Source organism: Nicotiana sylvestris, chromosome 6 (assembly GCF_000393655.2).
Source record: "Nicotiana sylvestris chromosome 6, ASM39365v2, whole genome shotgun sequence".
NCBI classification, from domain to species: domain Eukaryota; kingdom Viridiplantae; phylum Streptophyta; class Magnoliopsida; order Solanales; family Solanaceae; genus Nicotiana; species Nicotiana sylvestris.
This window is the reverse complement of record NC_091062.1, coordinates 23,823,298-23,844,731: the sequence shown is the minus strand read 5'-3', so window position 1 is coordinate 23,844,731 and position 21,434 is coordinate 23,823,298.

The following is a 21,434-nucleotide window of genomic DNA, read 5'->3' as shown; positions in this document are numbered from 1 at the left end:
TTTAAACCCTAAACTGAATTTTCCATTCAGCCAGCATTAGGGTTTTAAACCCTAAACTGAGCTTTTCCATGCAATCAGCATTAGGGTTTTAAACCCTAAACTGAACTTTTTCCTTTAGTCAGCATTAGGGTTTTAAACCCTAAACTGAATTTTCCATTCAGCCAGCATTAGGGTTTTAAACCCTAAACTGAGCTTTTCCATGCAATCAGCATTAGGGTTTTAAACCCTAAACTGAACTTTTTCCATTCAGTCAGCATTAGGGTTTTAAACCCTAAACTGAATTTTCCATTCAGCCAGCATTAGGGTTTTAAACCCTAAACTGAGCTTTTCCATGCAATCAGCATTAGGGTTTTAAATCCTAAACTGAACTTTTTCCTTTAGTCAGCATTAGGGTTTTAAACCCTAAACTGAATTTTCCATTCAGCCAGCATTAAGGTTTTAAACCCTAAACTGAGCTTTTTCATGCAATCAGCATTAGTGTTTTAAACCCTAAACTGAATTTTCCTTTTAGTCAGCATTAGGGTTTTAAACCCTAAACTGAATTTTTCCTTTAGTCAGCATTAGGGTTTTAAACCCTAAACTGAACTTTTTCCATTCAGCCAGCATTAGGGTTTTAAACCCTAAACTGAGCTTTTCCATGCAGTCAGCATTAGGGTTTTAAACCCTAAACTGAATTTTTCCTTTAGTCAGCATTAGGGTTTTAAACCCTAAACTGAACTTTTTCCTTTAGTCAGCATTAGGGTTTTAAACCGTAAACTGAATTTTCCATTCAGCCAGCATTAGGGTTTTAAACCCTAAACTGAGCTTTTCCATGCAGTCAGCATTAGGGTTTTAAACCCTAAACTGAATTTTTCCTTTAGTAAGCATTAGGGTTTTAAACCCTAAACTGAACTTTTTCCTTTAGTCAGTATTAGGGTTTTAAACCCTAAACTGAATTTTCCATTCAGCCAGCATTAGGGTTTTAAACCCTAAACTGAGCTTTTCCATGCAGTCAGCATTAGGGTTATTTAAACCCTAAACTGACCTTTTTCCTTTCAATCAGCATTAGGGTTTTAAACCCTAAACTGAACTTTTTCCATTCAGCCAGCATTATGGTTTTAAACCCTAAACTAAGCTTTTCCATGCAGTCAGCATTAGGGTTTTAAACCCTAAACTGACCTTTTTCCTTTAATCAGCATTAGGGTTTTAAACCCTAAGCTGAACTTTTTCCATTCAGCCAGCATTAGGGTTTTAAACCCTAAACTGAGCTTTTCCATGCAGTCAGCATTAGGGTTTTAAACCCTAAACTGATCTTTTTCCTTTAATCAGCATTAGGGTTTTAAACCCTAAGCTGAACTTTTTCCATTCAGCCAGCATTAGGGTTTTAAACCCTAAACTGAGCTTTTCCATGCAGTCAACATTAGGGTTTTAAACCCTAAACTGACCTTTTTCCTTTAATCAGCATTAGGGTTTTAAACCTTAAACTGAACCTTTTCCATTCAACCAGCATTAGGGTTTTAAACCCTAAACTGAGCTTTTCCATGCAATCAGCATTAGGGTTTTAAACCCTAAACTGAATTTTTTCTTTGGTCAGCATTAGGGTTTTAAACCCTAAGCTGAATTTTTCCTTTAGTCGACATTAGGGTTTTAAAACCCTAAACTGAATTTTTCATTTTAGTCAGCATTAGGGTTTTAAACCCTAAACTGAACTTTTTCTCTTAATCAGCATCAGGTTTTTTAAAACCCTAAACTGAACTTTCCCCCAGTTGGTCAGTATCAGAGTTTCGACTCTAAAACCGAACTTCTCCCCAGCTAGTCGGTATTAGGGCTCCAACCCTGAACTGAGCATTTTTATCTTCCTTCATCAATTTTATGAACTTCCTGGCGAATAATTCACGAAATTTTCCTAGTGAAACTGGGGCAGAAAATTTCGTTCGTTTGTTTTTCTCCCACAGGTCTAACCTCGAGCCACACGGATCGAAATGACCCACGAGATGAGTCTCAACTCAGAATCAAAGAAGAAAAAGACAAAAAGAAGATATCCCGAGATATCAGAGTGAATGGAAGGCGGATCGACTCCAACATTTGACTAAGGTCCTGAACTCTGCCAGTCGCATTTTACTCAGTATCCCAAAGATTGAACAAGTCGCCGCAACTCGCAAGCATCAAGATTCGGATCAAAGTCTCCAAGCACAATCAGCTAAGACCCAAGATCAAGTCGCAAAAGAATCATAGATAGGAATCTTGTAACTCGCAGTTGACATGCATATAAGTAGTTAGTTCAGTTCCAATTTTCCTTTGGTTGTAATAAGGCGGTCAGTGACGCAGCAGTGACAACAGCAACAGCACTAACAACAAGCATTGCAATCCCATGGTAGTCCCAGCTACCAAAATTTTCCCGAACTATATTGACCTGATTCCTGTTTAGCCCAGGATATGTAGGAAATCTTTGAAGCAAGATTCGGTCAGATCTTTCAAAAACATGCTTCACACGGAGTAGTCCATAGGCAAAAATCGCTCATACACGCTCACTTTATCTTTGCACGAAAACTCTTCGTGTTTCCGAACAAAGAGGGGCAGCTGTGAGCACGTGATTTTTGTTTTGCGCGACAATCACTCCAAAAGAAATAAAAAATAATAACAATTGGTCCTGCTGTACAATTTTTGGATTTTTACATGGCACTTTGTTAATTATTTATGATTTTTTGCCCATTTTATTTTATTAAAACAAAATACAAAAATGTATGTGTCATGCATAATTTGAACCGTAATCCGGTTGTTAAATAGAAAATCATAAATAGGCATCTTTGTCCGTGATTTTGTTTTTGCTTGATTTTACCTGTTTTAAAATATTTTAAGGTGTGTGCAAATAATTGTATTAAGTGTTTATTTAATTTTAATTTGATTTACTTAGGTTTTGTTTTTAAAATAAAGAAGAAAATAAAATAATAATAAAAAAAATCTTTTCGGACTTGGGCCAATTTTAAACAAATTGGCCCAAACAAACTCAGCCCAAAACCCCTGTGAAACCCGGTCCACACCAGCTAACACCCAGAGCGTCCAAACGACGCCGTGTTAATCCAGTCTGATCTGGGCCGTTGATCTCAAATTGATCAACGGCCAAGATCAATTCCCCATAACCCACTGAGGAACCCGACCCGTTTCCACCCGGACCGACCCAAACCCCTTTAGGATGAATTGACACCGTTTCCCCATCAGATTAAAGATCTGGGACTTCCATCTTGCCTCATCCAACGGCCGAGATCAACCCACCCATCCCATATATAATCTTCCAACCATACCCTGCCCCCTATCCAATACCCCGGCCTTCGTCTTCACAGACCCTTCCCCTTCAAACCCTAGCCGCCCCCATCTCCCTTCACCAGAAACCCGGCGGCATGAACGCCGGTGACCTTCCCCTTAACACCATAGAACCCCCTTGCCATCCTGAACCTGGATCTGTTAACCACCTAGCTCGAATCCCTTCCCACCTTCTCGAATCTTCATTTGAAGATTCGAGTCGGAACCTGACTTACACCGTTTGACCCCAGTTTCACACCAGACACTCCCCAGACCCCCATCATGACCAAACCATGCTTGGTTTGGTCCGAATCTGACCAGGGAAGCATGAATCCCAGATCTGATTTTTTGGAACCTTAGGGTTCCTCGTCGATGGTCCGTGTCTTGTTCAAGCCGAAGAGATTAAGGTCTAATGGACTTTAATCGAAGTGTTTCTCGATTAAAGTCCGTTCAGCCTTAAGAAAGGTCTGTTCGAGTCCAAGCTAGGGTCTTTTGATTTTTCGGGGTTTAAGGTGAGTTCTTTCTTTTCTTTATTTGTTTTGGTTCATCTGATTGTTTTAAAGGTCTGTTCATGTTTTGTTTGTGTCCTTGAATTTTATCAATTGTGCCCTGTCCACTTTGCCTGAACCTCTGTTGTTTGATTGAGTCTTTCTATTTGTTCTGATAATGTGTATGTAAGTGTTGTGCAATTAGCTGATTTTCAAATTTGAACTGACTAACTGATTCCTCGAGTACAATTTTCGCTTAGTCAGCACAATTCGAATCATGTGTCCTACACTGTTAAATGTCTGATTTTGGTTTCGATTGTATGTGTTATAACTAGTATGGTCAAGTCGACATATGTCGTCAATTAGTTTCAGTTGTCCGAACAATAACAAATCGACTTACTTCTGCTAAGCATTTGCTTGAATCAATTAGGAACTAAGTTTGTTTACTTATAGTTGTTAATTTGAATCAGAAATGCAAAAGGAATGTTTTGTTTAGTTACATTTCTGAATTGGAGGGCATGTGCACTTGTGCACAATATGTGCATTTGTTCCTCACAGGTGCATTTGTGCACAGCCTGGTTCCTGCATAAAGGGCTTTTTGATTTAAAAATAGTTTGACAGCATATGCTGTCAGATATATTCTGCTGCCCATCATCCTACTTTAGTTTAGAAATATTAAACCTCACTTAAAAGGTAAGTCTGCCAGGGAATATCATGGGGAGTTTGTTCTTATTTAAATAGTAAGTGGAATCTGAAAATAAGAAAGCACATGGGAGGATGTTCTGATTTGTGTAAAACAGGCTGTTAAAGGGGCGATGGGAGGCTTATAAAAGAAAGGAGAGGAAGAACATACAGGACAGACATAAAGAGAGACACAAGAGAACAGAGAGAGGATAGATTTGAGAAGAGAGAGCTGAAATACATACATATTAATACACACAGAACATACAGGAGACAGACACAGGGAGATTTCTGATAATAACACAAGACAGAGAAGTAAAACAAGGAAGGTATAAACATTGAGGGACTGGTTCTGGATTTTAAAATACACAGACAGAGAGAGATAGATAGGGATAGAAAGAGAGCAAGAAATAAAAAAACAAACAGGAAATCAGAAACTTTGGTTTTGTTTGAAGTTCTTCTGCTGTCAATCTGTTAGGTAGTATTGCTTCTTCTAAGTTTCAGTCGAGATTACTGGTAGTGTTTGTTGCATTGGTTTATCTCGGAATTGGATTGTCTGGAGTTCCATTTCTACTACACTGTGTGCTGCCATCATTTGGCCTTTTCCCTCGTCTATAATTGCATCTTGCACTGGAATTTGTCCTGCTGCTATTTATCTGCTACTACTGCTGTTTCGTTTGCACCGCTGCTCAACTGACTCTTCTGCTTTCTTCATTGTAAGCATCTCCCAGGTACACATTTCAAGTACCATATTGGTGTAACCGAAACAGTTTGAAAGCATGAAATGAAAAAGGTTGAAGAAGTTCAAAGTTATTTGTTGTAATATTCATGGTATATTAATGGGCCTGTGTAGTTGTTAGTTTACAATTCAATAGTACGAAAGTGTATGTTAACTAACACTCATCTGAGCTTAGTCCTTCATGTTTTAGTTTGTAGTTGTTTGTTAATACGGGGTATGGATACTCCAAACTTATACTATGCTGCCTTGTTTTATTTTAGTCCTTTTGCTGGGTCTCGTTAGGCAGTACATAAGATCACATTCAAATCCCATTAGTAACAACGCCTAGTAGTTAATTCATTTAATCTTGCCTAAATAAGTTTAGCTAAATTCAACTCAAGAAATGTTTGGAGTAGTTGTAGCGTTTCACCAGCTTGTATGTCATTTTCATTAAAATTGAAGGCAGGTTCCACGAGATACTGCATTCTTCATCTTGCAAACAATTCACCAAATGAATCAAATGATTGACAGGAAATCCGGATTTGGTTAAGTAATTTAGCACGTACCTTTTCCCTTTTTATTTTAGAGACAAACATAATAGAAAATGTAGCCACTTTAGGATATCTCTTTTAAATAATGAGATGAGCCCCGTTAGAAGAAAGATACACATTGCGGGGCCCTCAATAAATAAACATTTAGAATTTGGAGATGGGCGGTATAGTGAATTTCCTTGCCTTCTCCAAAGATAACAACACGTTAGACTCTTTAGGCGCGGCTTAATTAAATTACCTTCTTAAACACGGGTGCACATTGATGTGACCTAAATCCAAGTCTCAACGGAGTCAAAATGTGTTGACGACCACGGGTGCATTGATTGTGACGTGGCTCGAGATGCATTTTTCACGACGTTGCAATTCTATAAATGAGTGATAATAATAAAAGCGGTTTAAACTTAATAAAAGCACGTAAGTCATAACATGTATTTAAATCAGATATTTAGCCATTATAACAATTTAAGCGACCGTGCTAGAACCACGGGATTCGAGGGTACCTAACACCTTCCCTCGGGTCAACAGAATTCCTTACTTAGAATTTCTGGTTCGCAGACTTCATTTGGATAGTCGAATATTTTTCCTCGATTTGGGATTCAAGATAAACCGGTGACTTGGGACACCAAAAGCCAAACCTTTCCCAAGTGGCGACTCTGAATTAAATAAATAATCCCATTTCGAATATTGTCACTTAAATTGGAAAAACTCCACCCGCGCATTTAACCCTTCGGGGCCGGGCGCGCAAAAAGGAGGTGTGACACACGCTAGAGTTGCGAACTTATTTCTCAAAATGAGGACTTGACTGTATTGCCTATACTCTTTTGTTGTTCTAAGGCCTGTCACCCATCGTCTCTTCCTTCACTTGACTATAGATTTTGTAATATTGTCATCTTTTGATCTACCTTTATCATCCATGTACCACATCTTACTCATAATGTTTCGTTAACTCTTTTCTTATTTCCCGCTAACATTTATGCCTATCACTTTATTCTGAAAACTCGAACAAGACATTCTTTTGCTTTTAGCTTCCCTTTGCTCCATCCAGTGGCTCTTCAAGTTGCTTAACATTCTCGCTTTACTAGAGACACGAGCCACACTAAGGTAATATGTATCCCTTCAAGTCTTATAGTGCATGTCTTTGTAGTACTCATATCTGGCTGCACTATTTTAAAGTGTACCATCTGGGTGTATAACAAGGAGATCTATTAGCATATTTGCAATATCCTTCGTAAATGTCAACTGACACAAACAATTCATCCATCATATTTTTTTATACTACTTCTATTAACCCCCATAGGGCATATCTGTAATGGGTGCGACCGATTGTATATACCTCTGTTACTATTGAATATAACTAAAAAAGCTTATGTTCCTCTGCATGAATTATAAACATTGTTAACTTTTGTTAACTGGGTGCCTCGTACCCTTCTTTATCTTGCTTCTTTTGCTTGTTGAAACTTGTATTTATCTTCTTAATCTCTCATTGTCTTTCACCATAAAGGTGGATAGGCATTCTTGCCCTAACGATTCTTATCAAGAGGCTTACACCTTTCAGTACGCACATGATCTGCTAAAGACCTCACATTTACTTATCATAAGCATGATACAAAGTAGAGTTCCTCTAATTCAACACTTCCACAGCTATATCTCTTATCGATCATCTTTCTGAATGTAGGAATCATCTTATTACGAATAAAAATAGAAGTTCGAGACTTGAATTCTTATAAGTGAGTTGTACTACATGATCTAGAGTAAGAAGAAAGAGTGACAGTCTTAAATGCTCTGCAGCCTCCTGCTTATAAGTGTGGTGCACGACACATCCATAAACAAGACTCTACTAGACACGGCTTGTAGTCTCCCTAGGACATAACTTCTCTGATACCACTTTTGTCACGCCTCGAACCTGGGGGGCGAGACTAGCAACTAGTGCCTCACCTATCCTTGCGTACCAACTTGCAACTAAGGGACTCTGAACATATGATGTCATACTTTGTCCATGGGCCACATTGCAAGATAACTACGAATGATGACTAAATGTCAATATATAACTGGGCCGACAAGGACGTCATAACTATTACAGCTGACAAACCAACCAAATATACATACAATGCCTGCAAGCCCAACATAATGCACTAACTGACATGATATGTCTATAAGCCTCTATTGATGGATATATTGTGATCAGAACAGCTCCCTGACCTACTCATAACATATATACATATTTATACAAGATGTACATAACTCTCTAGACCCAGAAAATCCAAAAGGAATGGAGCTTACCGATCAAACTGAACTCAGGCAACACTTATTGAGGAGGCCTACCCATCTGTCTGTCTGACCTACACGCATGAAATGCAGCGCCCCCAGAAAATGGACGTCAGTACGAAATAATTTACTGATTATGTAAGGCAATATACTGAAAGCTAAAACTGAACTGATAATGTAATAACTGCAAGTAGCTGGAAGTCAAAGATAATCTAAAGATATGCTTACCTGCTGATACTGACTCAACTTTCTCAATATAGTAAGTAAAATAGTTGTCCGACCCTATAAGGCTCTGTATATATATAAAACTGCTTTGCCATAGTAGTCTCACTCATAGGCGCTCGGGCATACTAGACGTTGTATCCCGACCAACTAGGCTCGCTCATAGGTGCTCGACCACAGTAGGATCGGCATATAACTTACCATCTGATTAGAGGTTGCCCAATAGGGGCCTGCCCATCGATTATAGCTCGATGGTAATGAAAATACTTTAATACTGTATATATAAATTCTTTGGTCTCTTGACTGGAAGAATGAAATACTCAAATGAATATGAAGTCCCGATAAAGAGAATATTGTAACTTGCGAGACTAGCAAAATATATGTAAATTTCGGGATATGAATTTTTCTTTATGCTTCGTTATCAAACTTGTTTAATGAAAAGATCATGCCAAAATGAAGTAAGAGCTTAGCCTTAACATACATGGAGTAGGAAAACTCCGTATAATATTCATGGTGAAGCTTGCACCGTACTTTTCTAGAATCGCAAAATTTCACGTTGCTACTATCCCAACAAATCCTCGTTGGAAAATTTGCTTCTGTTTCTAACATTTTTTGAAGAGGATCATATATATCAAGTGAGTATTTAGCTTCTAGTTCCTTGAAGATTTTAGATATCAAACCATGAATTTTTTTGAACAAAATCATTCTTTGAAAATGGATAACGTTTGAGGACAAAGAATGGAATATCATCATTCTTTTGAAATAGGTAATGTTTGGAAGATTTAAGGAATGAAATATCATAATTATAATGGATAACGTTTGAAGACTAAGAATGGAATATCATCATTCTTCTGAAATGGATAATGTTTGGAAGATTTAAGGAATGAAATATCATTTTTTGATGTTTTTGGGTCTTATTTGTGTCCAAATGCATGGATAAGAATCCTTAATTGCTAGACACATAGGTAAAAAAATGCTTAATCACTTCTCACATTTGTGGATTCTTGCCACATTCGGGTAATAATTTATAATTTGTATCCACTTATTAGTTAACTAGGTAATGTCCTGTTACCCGGTAATTAATCAATTACCCGTATAATTAAGAATTATTCCCTCTTACTTAAAATATTACTCATTTTTTTACATACCTTACACACCTTTCTAGCATGGTCATGTAGTACCTTGCATGTTACTAGTCCATAAATACCGGGTATTTTAGCTCGTGCCGTATTTTACCCCAATATGTCAAACTTGGACGAAAAATTTATTTTCTTTGACTTGCTTCCCCTTTCACCTTTACGAATTTATTCATCACTTGTGAAATAACATAATTCTTATAATCTCCAAATAATCTTTTACTTGGACTGATATCAATTACCTTACGACAAATCCAACGTACAATACTACAGGGTGCAACATCGTCGTGACTTAATACTGCAAAGCATAACATCACCGTAATATAATACTGCAAGACGTAATATCATCGTAATATACTACTGCAAAGGGTAACATCATCGTAATATATTACTGCAGAGCATAACATCGACGTAATACTGTGGGCGATAACAACTTCATTATTAGTTAAGGGGATCATTCTGATGGCCTGCCTTAGGGTTTCCACCCATGGCGTGATTAAGACTATTCCGAGCCCGGACCCTTTTATGTTGGAAGATCCATACATAGAAAAGATCCAAACCCCCGATGTCGATTCCGACACCATTACTGCCTCCTTGTTTTCTAGAGGCAAAAGTCACAGATTGAAGTTGGCCACAAAGTGAGCTAAGACTTGTGACTTAATTGCAGTCCTTGATTTGTATTCAATACCAAATTAACTCATTTGAACGGCCCATTTGGCCAATCTGCCCGAGAGCTCAGGCTTGTGAAGAATGTTCCGCAAAGGGAAAGTAGTCACCATAGTTATCGGGTGACACTAGAAGTAGGGCCTCAGCTTCCGAGCAGCGACTACGAGAGCTAAGGCCAATTTTTCCAAATGTGGATAGCGAGTTTCCGCATCCCGTTAGAATTTTGCTAACGTAATAAATGGGAGTTGTGTACCTTCATCCTCTTGGACAAAAACTACACTTACCGCAACTTCTGAAATCGCGGGGTAGGCTAGAAAAATCACAGTCTTTTGGTAGAGCAATGTAGGGCTTGACAAGTACTTCTTCAAGTCCTTCAAGGGTTGCTGATATTCCGATGTCCATTTGAAGTTATTATTACCTGCTCAATGCTGCTAATCTCCATGTGAGCCTTTGGACTTCTTTTATGTTTGACAATTGATCTGAGATATCTTCTACGACCTTGATATTTTTGGGGTTTACCTCAGTTACCTTTGTGAGACCAGGAATCCCAGGAACTTACCAGATCTAACCCCGAACGCGCACTTCTCGGGGTTAAGTTTCATGTTATACCTCCTTAGGATATCGAATGTTTCTTGCAAGTGCTTAAGGTGGTAACCTGCATTCAAAGACTTAACGAGCATATCGTCTATATATACTTCCATAGTATTTCCTATTTGTTTCTCGAACATCTTATTCACGAGCCGTTGATAAGTGGATCTAATGTTGTTTTAAACCCAAAGGGCATCACATTGTAACAATATATACCGAAATTTGTTATAAACAAAGTCTTTTCCTAATCTTCCTAGTAGAGCTGCTTATCGAGCGGATCAGGCGGTTATTTACTCTTAACGGTTCAGCTTATCAGTTATCGGCTTTTAAATGTAATAATCTGCTAGCCACTCGATAATATATCAGGCGGATTGATATCGATTTAGCTCTTATCAGGTGATTTATCAGCCTAGTTCAATCTGTATTATGGAGGACTATTTTGGTCCTTCATGTTACAGCGTGTTAGTTATTACACCAAAATTGACACCTCTAAACACTAGAGAAATTTTCTAGTGCTCAGGACGCTGCTTTGAGTTTAGAGCAGACTATAGATATTGTAGTAATGGTTGCAAATTGCAATTGCACATTACACACATACCATTTAATTTACACACGCTTAAATCACTATTTGCTAGTACCTGATTAATCCACACACTGACAAAGATAACAAAGTGAGTCCAGAATACATCAGTCAAAATGATTAATCCATACATATTATACAGAGATAAAAATCACTATTAACACTTAACACTTCCTTACATGGCAATTACTTTTGTCAAAATGAGTCCATAATACAACTAGAGATAAAATGGAAATTTAGACATAAAATCTAGAACAATTGGAGACATCCAAAATACAACCATTGCAGCTAACACCTAACAATGCTTCAATTTCTGCAGCTTCAAAGTTCAAACAACAGCTTAAGAGTCTTTGGAATCACTCTGCAATCGTAGAACTATTTATATTATTAATAACATTCAAGATATAACAAACTGCTAACATCCAACAACCTATGTTACTATTCACTATACTAACAGTTGATCCCTGTAAAAAAGATGTATACACCAAATTTCAGCATAAAAACAAATCAATATGAAGTATACATGCTCATTTTGGTTAGTGAAAAGGTTCCTAAATCTTGGTAAATAAGACACAAGGAAAAACATGCATTCAAGAGATATAGGGGTTTCACTATAACACACCAATATTAAGCATACATGGTTCAGTTTGGGCAGCTAAAAAACTTCCCGAATCTTTGTAAACAATCGAGACGACAAGGGAAAGCATGCATCTAAGAGAGAATGGTTTCACTATTTTTCCTATAAGAACAGCTTCAACTTCCTAACGATAACAATAGCATATTTAGCTATATTCTAATCAATTTGTTGATAAGAAACGCGCTAACACAAGCATAGATTCAATGCTTGAAGCCTTGATTAATATATTTATTAACACTATATTATAACTCGAATTCTTACCAGATATATTAACACTACACGTCAATTACGGAAGGGTCTTTTTTATCCCTGGTTAAATCTAAAGAAAAAAAATTAAAATAATGAATCGTGTGATAAATATAAGCATATCCACAATACTTATATACAACAAATATAGTAACAATATTATTACCTTGTTCAAGCTGCTCTATTTTATCAATATCTTTCTCAACACTAACAGGTTGTTTTAATTTTTAATTTTAAAGCCAATTTTGAAGACACACTAGAGCTTGCACAAATTTAGGAGTTAATGAAATCTTAAATTAATCAACAAGACGTCCTCCCATACTAAACGCACATTCGGATGCCACACTTGAAACCTGTCACGACCCAATTTCCCTTCTGTAAGACATCATGATGGCACTTAGTCTCTACAACTAGGTAAGCCTAACGTTTGCAGAATAATGAAATAAAAATATATATTTAACAACTAACTATAATAGTAACAACATAATAGAAAACCATGCCACTCAGCATGTACAATAACCAACTTCTCAATACTACACGGTCTTCCCCAAAATCCGGAATATCGTGAGTCACAAACTATAGAAGGATATCTAATGTCTCTATACATCAGAGTCTAACAAAAGAAATAGAAGATAATGGACATAAGGGAGAATATAGGGGGACTCCGAGGTCTGCGGACACGACAGATATACCTTGAAGTCTCCAACTATCGCTGCTTACTGATGATGTGGCTACTAAGAAGTATTTGGATCTACACACAAAAACATGTGCATAAGAGTAGCATGAGTACACCACAACGGTACCCAGTAAGTGCCAAGCCTAACCTCGATCGATTAGTGACGAGGTCAGGTCAGGGGCCTACTGGTATGTATATATATAATAAGATGTAACAAAATATCACAGTATAATAAAAGACTGATATGTCACAAGAAGAAAATCACAAAAAACAATATAGTACAGTACACATGAATAACAACAGAGGATCTCCCGAGATACCATCTCGTAGTGCCAAAAGTAAATGAGCAGGGGATCTCCAAGGATATCGTCCCGTAGTCCCAAAGTATATATGCATGGGGATCTCCCGGAATACCGTTTTGTATTACCAACAGTAAATATGCATGTAATGACCCGACCGGTCGTTTTGAACATTTGTACTTTGCTCGGTTTTTTGGGGGAATGAGTAGCTCTGTATGAAGTATTATGACTTATGTGAATAGTCTATTTTGATTTTCAGGTTATTTGGAATTGATTTGGAAGAATGATTCCCAACTAAATGCTTTAAATTTGAAAGGTTTGACCAAGGTTTGACTTTTCAGAATTTGATCTCGATTTGGATTTCTGATGCTTCCGTTAGCTTAGTTGGGTGATTTTGTACATAGGAGCGTGTTTGGATTGTGATTTGGAGGTCCGCAGTAGAATTTGTCTTGAAATAGCGAAAGTTGAAATTTTGGAATATATCGGGGTCAGATTATGATTTTGGAAGTTGGAGCAGGTCCATAATGTCAAATGTGACTTGTGTGTAAAATTTAGTTCAATCGGACATGATTTGATAGGTTTCGGTATCGGTTGTGGAAGTTTGAAGTTTCAAGTTCATTGATTTTGAATTGAGGTGTGATTGGTCGTTTCGATGTTGTTATGTGTGTTTTGAGGCCTAGAGTAGGTCCATGTTATTATATGGGACTTGTTGGTATATTCGAATAGGGTCCCAAGGGTCTCGGGTGAGTTTCAGATAGGATTGGGTTGTGTTGTGCTCGTTTTTGTTGTTTCGACATCGTTTTTCAAGCATAAATGGTACTATATTAAGCAAATGAGCTCTAATTTCTGTTTTTATTAAAGTATTAGATCCGTATCGTAAGTACGGAGCCTTATAAAAAAGAAATGTCGAATTTAGACAACATATAAGGAATTTATGGTCATTTTACTAAGAATTGGGTTGCTAAAGTTTTTTAGATTAATTACGAAATTACCACTGAATTCGTATTTAAAAATCTGCACTATTTTCAAATATTGAACTCAACATATCTCCTTCAATATAAGATCAAATGGAGTGATTCAAGAGCCTAACATAACTAAAATTTCACAAGGAATCCATTGGAAGTATTAAAAGTGAGTTTCAGGATCGTTTGTCATGAGAAGTGAGGAAGATTGTGGCAAAAAAATATAAAATAAGGGTATGTTCATTGGTCATATTTTGAGTTGGGGAGCTCGAATTTGGGCAATTTTTACCATATGGATTGGGGTAAGTGTTCTATACTCATTTTTGTTATATTTCATGAATCCATCTTTATTTTTGGCATTTGATTGATGATTTCAAAGTGAAATTTGGGCGGTTTTGCCTAACATTTCATAAAGTAAATTTTTATGTTTTGAACGTCGATTCAGAGTCGAAATTGGATGAAACATGGTTGGACTCATAATTGAATGAGTTGTCGAATTTTGTGTGTTTTGTCGGGTTCCGAGATGCGGGCTCGGGTTGGGACTTTTGGCCAATTTTGGGCTTTTGATTAAAGATTTGACCTTTTTCGAATGGGAATAGTTCCTTTAGTATTGGTTGATGTATTTGAGTTGGTTTTGGTTAGTTTCGAGACGATCGGAGGTCGGAACGTGCGAAATGGCATTTTTGGAGCATCGTTTGGCTTGCTCGATATTGAAATTGACTTGTTTGAGGTAAGTAACAATTGTAAATCTAGTCCTGAGGGTATGAAACCACGGATTTCGTATCGTTTTACTATTTTGAGGTGACACACATGCTAGGTGACGGGTGTGTGGGCGTGCACTATTGGGAATTGTGACTTGGTCCATCCCGTAGCAACTATAAAGTTGCGTATTTGGTCGAAACTATATGATACTTATGTGTTTTAGAAAGAGTTTCTGTAAATTGGGCTGAATGCCACATTTCGGCCTTGTGCCAGAGCTGTTTGGACCCTTAGGGGACTTTTTCTTACTATCTTCTTACTATTTTCGATTGAAAATCTATACTCAGCCATGTTATACTTATTGATTTCATAACTCAGTCTTTATTACTCTGTTTTAACACATATAAATGTTATTTTGGGTTGAGTACCCTGCTTACTGAGAGCCCGAGTGGCTTGAGAGGTTTATGATTGAGTGAGGCCGAGGGCCTGATTTGTGAGGATATTTATGCGATCGAGTTGCACGCCGCATCATGTTGTTACTAATTCATGATTGAGTGAGGTTAAGGGCCTGATTGATTTATGTTACAAGGTGGCTTGTTATAGCGGTTGGCTGAAGGAGCCCCTACAGAGTATGCACACCCCTAGTGAGCGCAGGTACCTACTGAGTACTGGTGAGGTATGCCCGAGGGGTTGTATATGAGTGATGGTGAGGTATGCTCGATGGGATGTATACGAGTGACTGTGAGGTTTGCTCGAGGGGCTATATGTGAGTGATGTTTTGCCCGAGGGGTTATTTATGATTCCATCATTTTGCTCACTACTGCATTGAGCCTCTGTTTGAGAACTGTAGAAATATATCTTCAAATGATATTACTAGAACTGAGTTTAAACGAAATAATTTGATTTAAAGTCTGCTTTTAAAGCCTGTTGTATTTTTATTAAGATTTTATGATACAAACTTTACATGCTCTATTGCTCGTCACTAGTCCTCAACCTTTATTTACTTTGTTTACTTACTGAGTTGGCATACTCACGTTACTCCCTGCACCTTGTGTGTAGATCCAGGCATTTCTAGACGCGGTAGCGAGTGTTGATTGTTCAGTTGCAGATCCATTGGAGTTAAAAGGTAGCTGCCTGGCAATCGAATCCTTACTTTCCTCCTTCTTTATCTTCCCTTAGTTGTATTTAGTTATTTCCAGACTATGTTAGTCTTAATATTGTCCGACGGTTGTAGTAGATGTTCATGACTAGTGACACCCCGATGTCGGACTTTCTTTTCTACACTTTTGTTTTGATTTGAACTCCTTTAAAAAGGTTTTATATTAAATAGTTTTGGAACTATCTTTGAAATGAAAATATCAATTTGTTTTGGTAATGTGTCGGCTTTCCTAGTACATGATAGGCACCATCACGACAGGGTTAGTTTTGGGTTGTGACAAGTTGGTATCAGAGCCTAGGTTACATAGGTCTCATGAGTCATGAGCAGGTTTAGTAGAGTCTTGTGGATCAGTATAGAGACGTCTGTACTTATCTTCGAGAGGCTGTAGAACCTTTAGGAAATTCCACATTCTTGAATCCTTATCATACGATATTGATTCAACTTGAATCGTAGCTCCTTGAATTCCTTCCACGCATTTGTGAGCACATATGAGCGCTCGATATCAGCTGTGCATCGACGGTTTGTGAGTTTTATGGTTAGGGTGTGAGATGTGATTTTGGCATGTTGATGATGGGCCGGTCTGGAGGACTTGAGGCTGGGTTTTGTCTGTGGCTTGAGTATTGAGATTTTGATTTTGTGAGCACGTGCATTTGGGACTTATATGTCTATTTGTGTCCTTATTGGTGGGATTTATGACTGGATGACTATGGGGTGAGTATGGTTTGATTGTGAGATGTGTTCAGATTGTTCGAATGTGACAAGAAGAGTATTTTGGAGATATAGTAAGGACTATTGGGTGTTTGACTTCTGTCATGAGTTGGTGTATGGCCTCGAGCTATGGGTGTGTTGAATGACCTCTCATGTAGTTTAGTTGTGGAGTGAGGTAGATCTTCATATTGTATTATGAGTTCAAACTTAGGGGGATTAAGTAATTGCACAATAGTTATGATAATAGAGGAGTATATAGAGATACTAGTGTGAGGCTAAGCAGGTGGGTTATCTCCTGCGGGGTGTTATGAGGTTTGTGCGATTCCTATGTTGTTTGTTGGGAGTCCTCTTTTACTAGAGAAATATACATGTTGCAATTTGAGTTTAGATCGCTCATGAGAGTTGGCTTGACTGTTACGAGGATGAATACGAGCTTTTCAAATGATTTGAGGTACTAGATGTGTCATGTTGCATGAGCTTATGAAGGATTTAGTTGAATCTCATTATGGTATTATGTCAGTAATAGAGTATGGACATTGTGAGGTTTTGTGTGTTTTGATCTATGGCTTTGAGCCAAGTGGGAGAGTCTGCTATTGATAAGTTGATTGCATGGCTAAGTGTCATATTAGTTTCAGTTTGAGGTATACTGGTGAATCAGTTATGACTTGTAGAGGCTGAGATCAAGGATGATTCGAGTAAAGGGAATTTCTGGATACGAGTTGTATTAGGTTTTATGAGTATATGAGAATCATGGAATGATTTGAGTTGTTATTGGCGAAGGATGTAATGTGCGTAGAGCAAAAATTTATCTAGTTACATTAAAGTGGGGTTACATCTTTGGGTGTTGGAGTACTAATGGGACACAAGTCAATCTACCTGTTTGATCAGTCTAATTGAGATTTGAGCAGAGTGGATAACTCTCGAGAATGGTTCTAATGAATTTAAGATTTATATGTGGCAATTGAGAATTTTTACGGGTTTGTATGTGGCTAGAAGCTGAGAGTTACATTGGATAATGTCGAGGCTCGCAGTATTTCTACATTGTTGTGGATTCTACATTTCAGTATCAGGAAAGTAAGATGAACAACTTGAAATTCACAGAAGGTCTCTTCGGAGTGGGTATCTCGGTTGTGGTACTTTTGGAGTGCTTAAGAGAGCATTCAGCGGCTTATGAGCCTTAGGGCAATGTGGTGTATGTTAGGGTCTCGTGTGGTGAGTCTGGGTTGAGGATTAAGGTATCATGGCAAGGATAAGTATCAATGTGAATGCAATTCAGAAGGAACTCGGATAGATATGACAGCTTGGTAGCAGGTTGGATCGGCATGGTAATGGATAAAATTAGTTCTTTGGGTGTTTATGAGGTAATGAGTTTCTACAAGTGTTTCGTGGTAATGCTCTTGAGTTTTGGTGATCTAAGTAGCTTGGTTAGTTTAGAAGGATTCAGTCCTGACGGTTGGGTTTTGTGCAAATGGGATTCAGAGAGTTCTCAATGGTTCTACCATGGTTCGAGGTGTATATTTCCTACCCATGTGTGAAACATGTTGCGATAGGGATTTTATCCTGTATGAGATCTAATGGAAGGTTTCTAGCTGGTTGAGTGTGTAGTTTATTGTGGCTCGAAGAGGATTTTGAGATTTTCATACTTTTCATACAATGGCATGGTACATGCGGTGTGTTGTGTGAGATTGAGATTTGCATGAGTAGGGTCACAGGGTATCCTTAGGCAGCATGGGCAGTTTTAGATGACTAGGTAAATGATATTACTATTTGGTGTGGATTGATGAGAGTATACAATTCAGAAGGGGGCAATGTGTTTTGATTTGTGGATACTCTATCGGTATTGTGGTACTCGTCGAATTAATCGACTGTTGATACTTAAATTTTATGATGTGGCACGAAAGAATTAGAGAAGCATTCTTCGTGGGGTGATCGTGAACGAGAGGTGCGTCAGATATTCGATCGGTGGAGTTAGGATCAGATATGGTGATTCGTGTGTTCTATGGATTTGGAGACTGAGAGTTCTCATGAGTAGATTGTTTTGTGGTTGTGGACTGTGAAAGTGTAGCTAAGGTTAGTTAGAGAGTAGTGTGTGTTGTGATTCGGTCACTATGGACTTTCGGAGGGTTATTTATCGGTTGTGGGTGACCAGAGTTGATTTGGGGTTCAATGGTAGGCCCAATATAGATGTATGTTCTGCACCGGGTCGGATTTGTTAATTCCGAACTGCTATTGTTAAGGGATGTGCCATTCGATTGTTGTTGAGCTTATTCATGTTCTGGAGTGATCTATGAGTTACTCTTCTAGGTTACGAGGGGTTATGATTTGTTGGTTATATGCACATATGGTGCGGTTCTATTGGGGTCTTATAGCAGAATTTGAGTGGGAAAAGTATTGGGTATTGCTTGGTGGATGGAGTATTGGTTATGCTCTTTCAGGTTTTGTGTGGCGTTATGTCATTTGCTTCTCCGTGATTATGGTAATGCACTTTGAGTACTTGATGTCGAATTGCGCATGGTTATTGATTTTGAGCAAGGTGGCTTGAGGTATATGCCATGGATTAGTGTTTAGATAGGGAACACATTGCAACGAAATTATTTTGAGGTATGAACCTTTGTGTTAGATTCGTGTGATGGTCTTATGGGGTGTGATGGATTTTCATTATTTTGTTGTGGCAGTACTTGTTAAGATTACCGGACAGTCCTCTCGTTTGAGTCATTTTTTCATGATTTGAGTACATTTGGGATGTTGCTATTGGGTGCACGAATTGCACAGGTTATGGCTTTGGATTGTATTGATGTGTCATGTCATCAGAGTGATCATGTTGGATGAGATCATGAGGTCATAAGACCTAGAATGAATACTATCAGAATTGGTTACAACATGGTTGGAAGGATAATATCGGAAGTCGACTTAGAAATCTGCTATAGTTCCTGTCGGAGAAGAGGGAGCTCCATGACTTATTGATCTAACGAATGGTTATGAGTTTTTGCGTGTTTCTTTCATCATTGGCAGTATATGAAAGTGTTAGAACGAGGATTTATTTGTTAAAAGGTGTATTACCGGTATTGGGTTGTTTTGAGCAGCTACTGTGATTAGGAGTTATCGCCATGAGTGTTTGAGTTATGTGGTATATCATGTGATTACATCTTGGGTTACGGATATGGTTTGATACAACTTGTTCAGACTTATATAGTGTGTAGATGTGAGGTTCTGATCTTATAGAAAATTTCTAATGTTGGAAATTGGGCCTTAAGACTTATGGACTAGGTTGGATTAAGAAATTTCAGTTATGTTGTGTTATCAAACCTATATGGGATAGGGTGATGTGGGATTACCCCCCGGGTATGTGCATACTAAGGTTACACGGCAATTTGATGGCTTTGGAACAACTCCTGGCACGTTCGAGGACGAACGTATGTTTAAGTGGGGGAGGATGTAATGACCCGACCGGTCGTTTTGAGCATTTTCACTTTGCTTTGTTGTTTGAGGGCATGAATAGCTCTGTAAGAAGTATTATGACATATGTGAATCGTCGGTTTTGGTTTTCAGGTTATTCGGAATTGATTTGGAAGAATGATTCTCAGCTAGAAGATTTAAATTTGAAATGTTTGACCAAGTTTTGACTTTTTAGAATTTAACATCAGATTTAGTTTTTGATGGTTCCGTTAGCTCTGTTGGGTAATTTTGGACTTAGGAGCGCATCCAGATTTTGATTTCGAGGTCCGTCGCAGAATTTGGCTTGAAATAGCGAAAGTTGTAATTTTGGAAAGTTAGATCGGGAGTGAACTTTTTTATATGGGTTGGATTCCAATTCGGAAGTTGGAGCAGGTCCATAATGTCAAATGTGACTTGTGCGCAAAATTTGAGGTTAATCGAACGTGATTTGATAGGTTTCGACATTGGTTGTGGAAGTTTGAAGTTTCAAGTTCATTGATTTTGAATTGAGGTGTGATTCGTCATTTTGATGTTGTTATGTGCATTTTGAGGCCTCAAGTACGTCTGTGTTATGATATGGAACTTGTTTGTATGTTCAAACAGGGTCCCGAGGGTCTCGGGGGAGTTTCGGATAGGTTTGGATTGTGTTGCGCTCGTTTTTTAGGTTTCGACGTCATTTTTCAAGCATAAATGGTACTACATTAAGCAAATGAGCTCCTATTTCTATCTTTATTGAAGTATTAGATCCATATCGTAATTACGGAGCTATAGCAAAAAGATTTGTCGAATTTGGATATCGTATGAGGATTTTATGGTCATTTTACTATGAATTGGGTTGCCAGATTTTATTTCAGATTAATTACGAAATTGCCACTGAATTCGTATTTAAAAATCTGCACTATTTTTAAATATTGAAACCAACATATCTCCTTCAATATAAGGTCAAATGGAGTAATTCAAGAGCCTAACTTGACTAAAATATTATAAGGAATCTGTTGGAGACATTAAAAGTGAGTTTCGGGATCGTTTGGCATGAGAAGCGAGGCAAAATAGTTGACAAAAAAGAATATAAAACAAGGGTTTGTACATTGGTCAAATTTTGAGTTGGGGAGCTTGGATTCGGGCGATTTTTATCATATGGATTGGGGTACGTATTCTCTACTCATTTTTGGTTATATTTCATGAATCCATCTTCATTTTTGGCATTTGATTGATGATTTCAAAGTGAAATTTGGGGGTTTTGCCTAAAGTTTCATAAAGTGAATTTTTAAGTTTTGAACATCGATTCGGAGTCGGAATTGGATGAAAATATTATGGTTGGACTCATAATTGAATGAGTTGTCGAGTTTTTTGAGTTTTGTCGGGTTCAGAGATGTGGGCCCAGGTTGGGATTTTTGGTCGATTGGCTTTTGATTAAAGATTTGACCTTTTTTGATTGG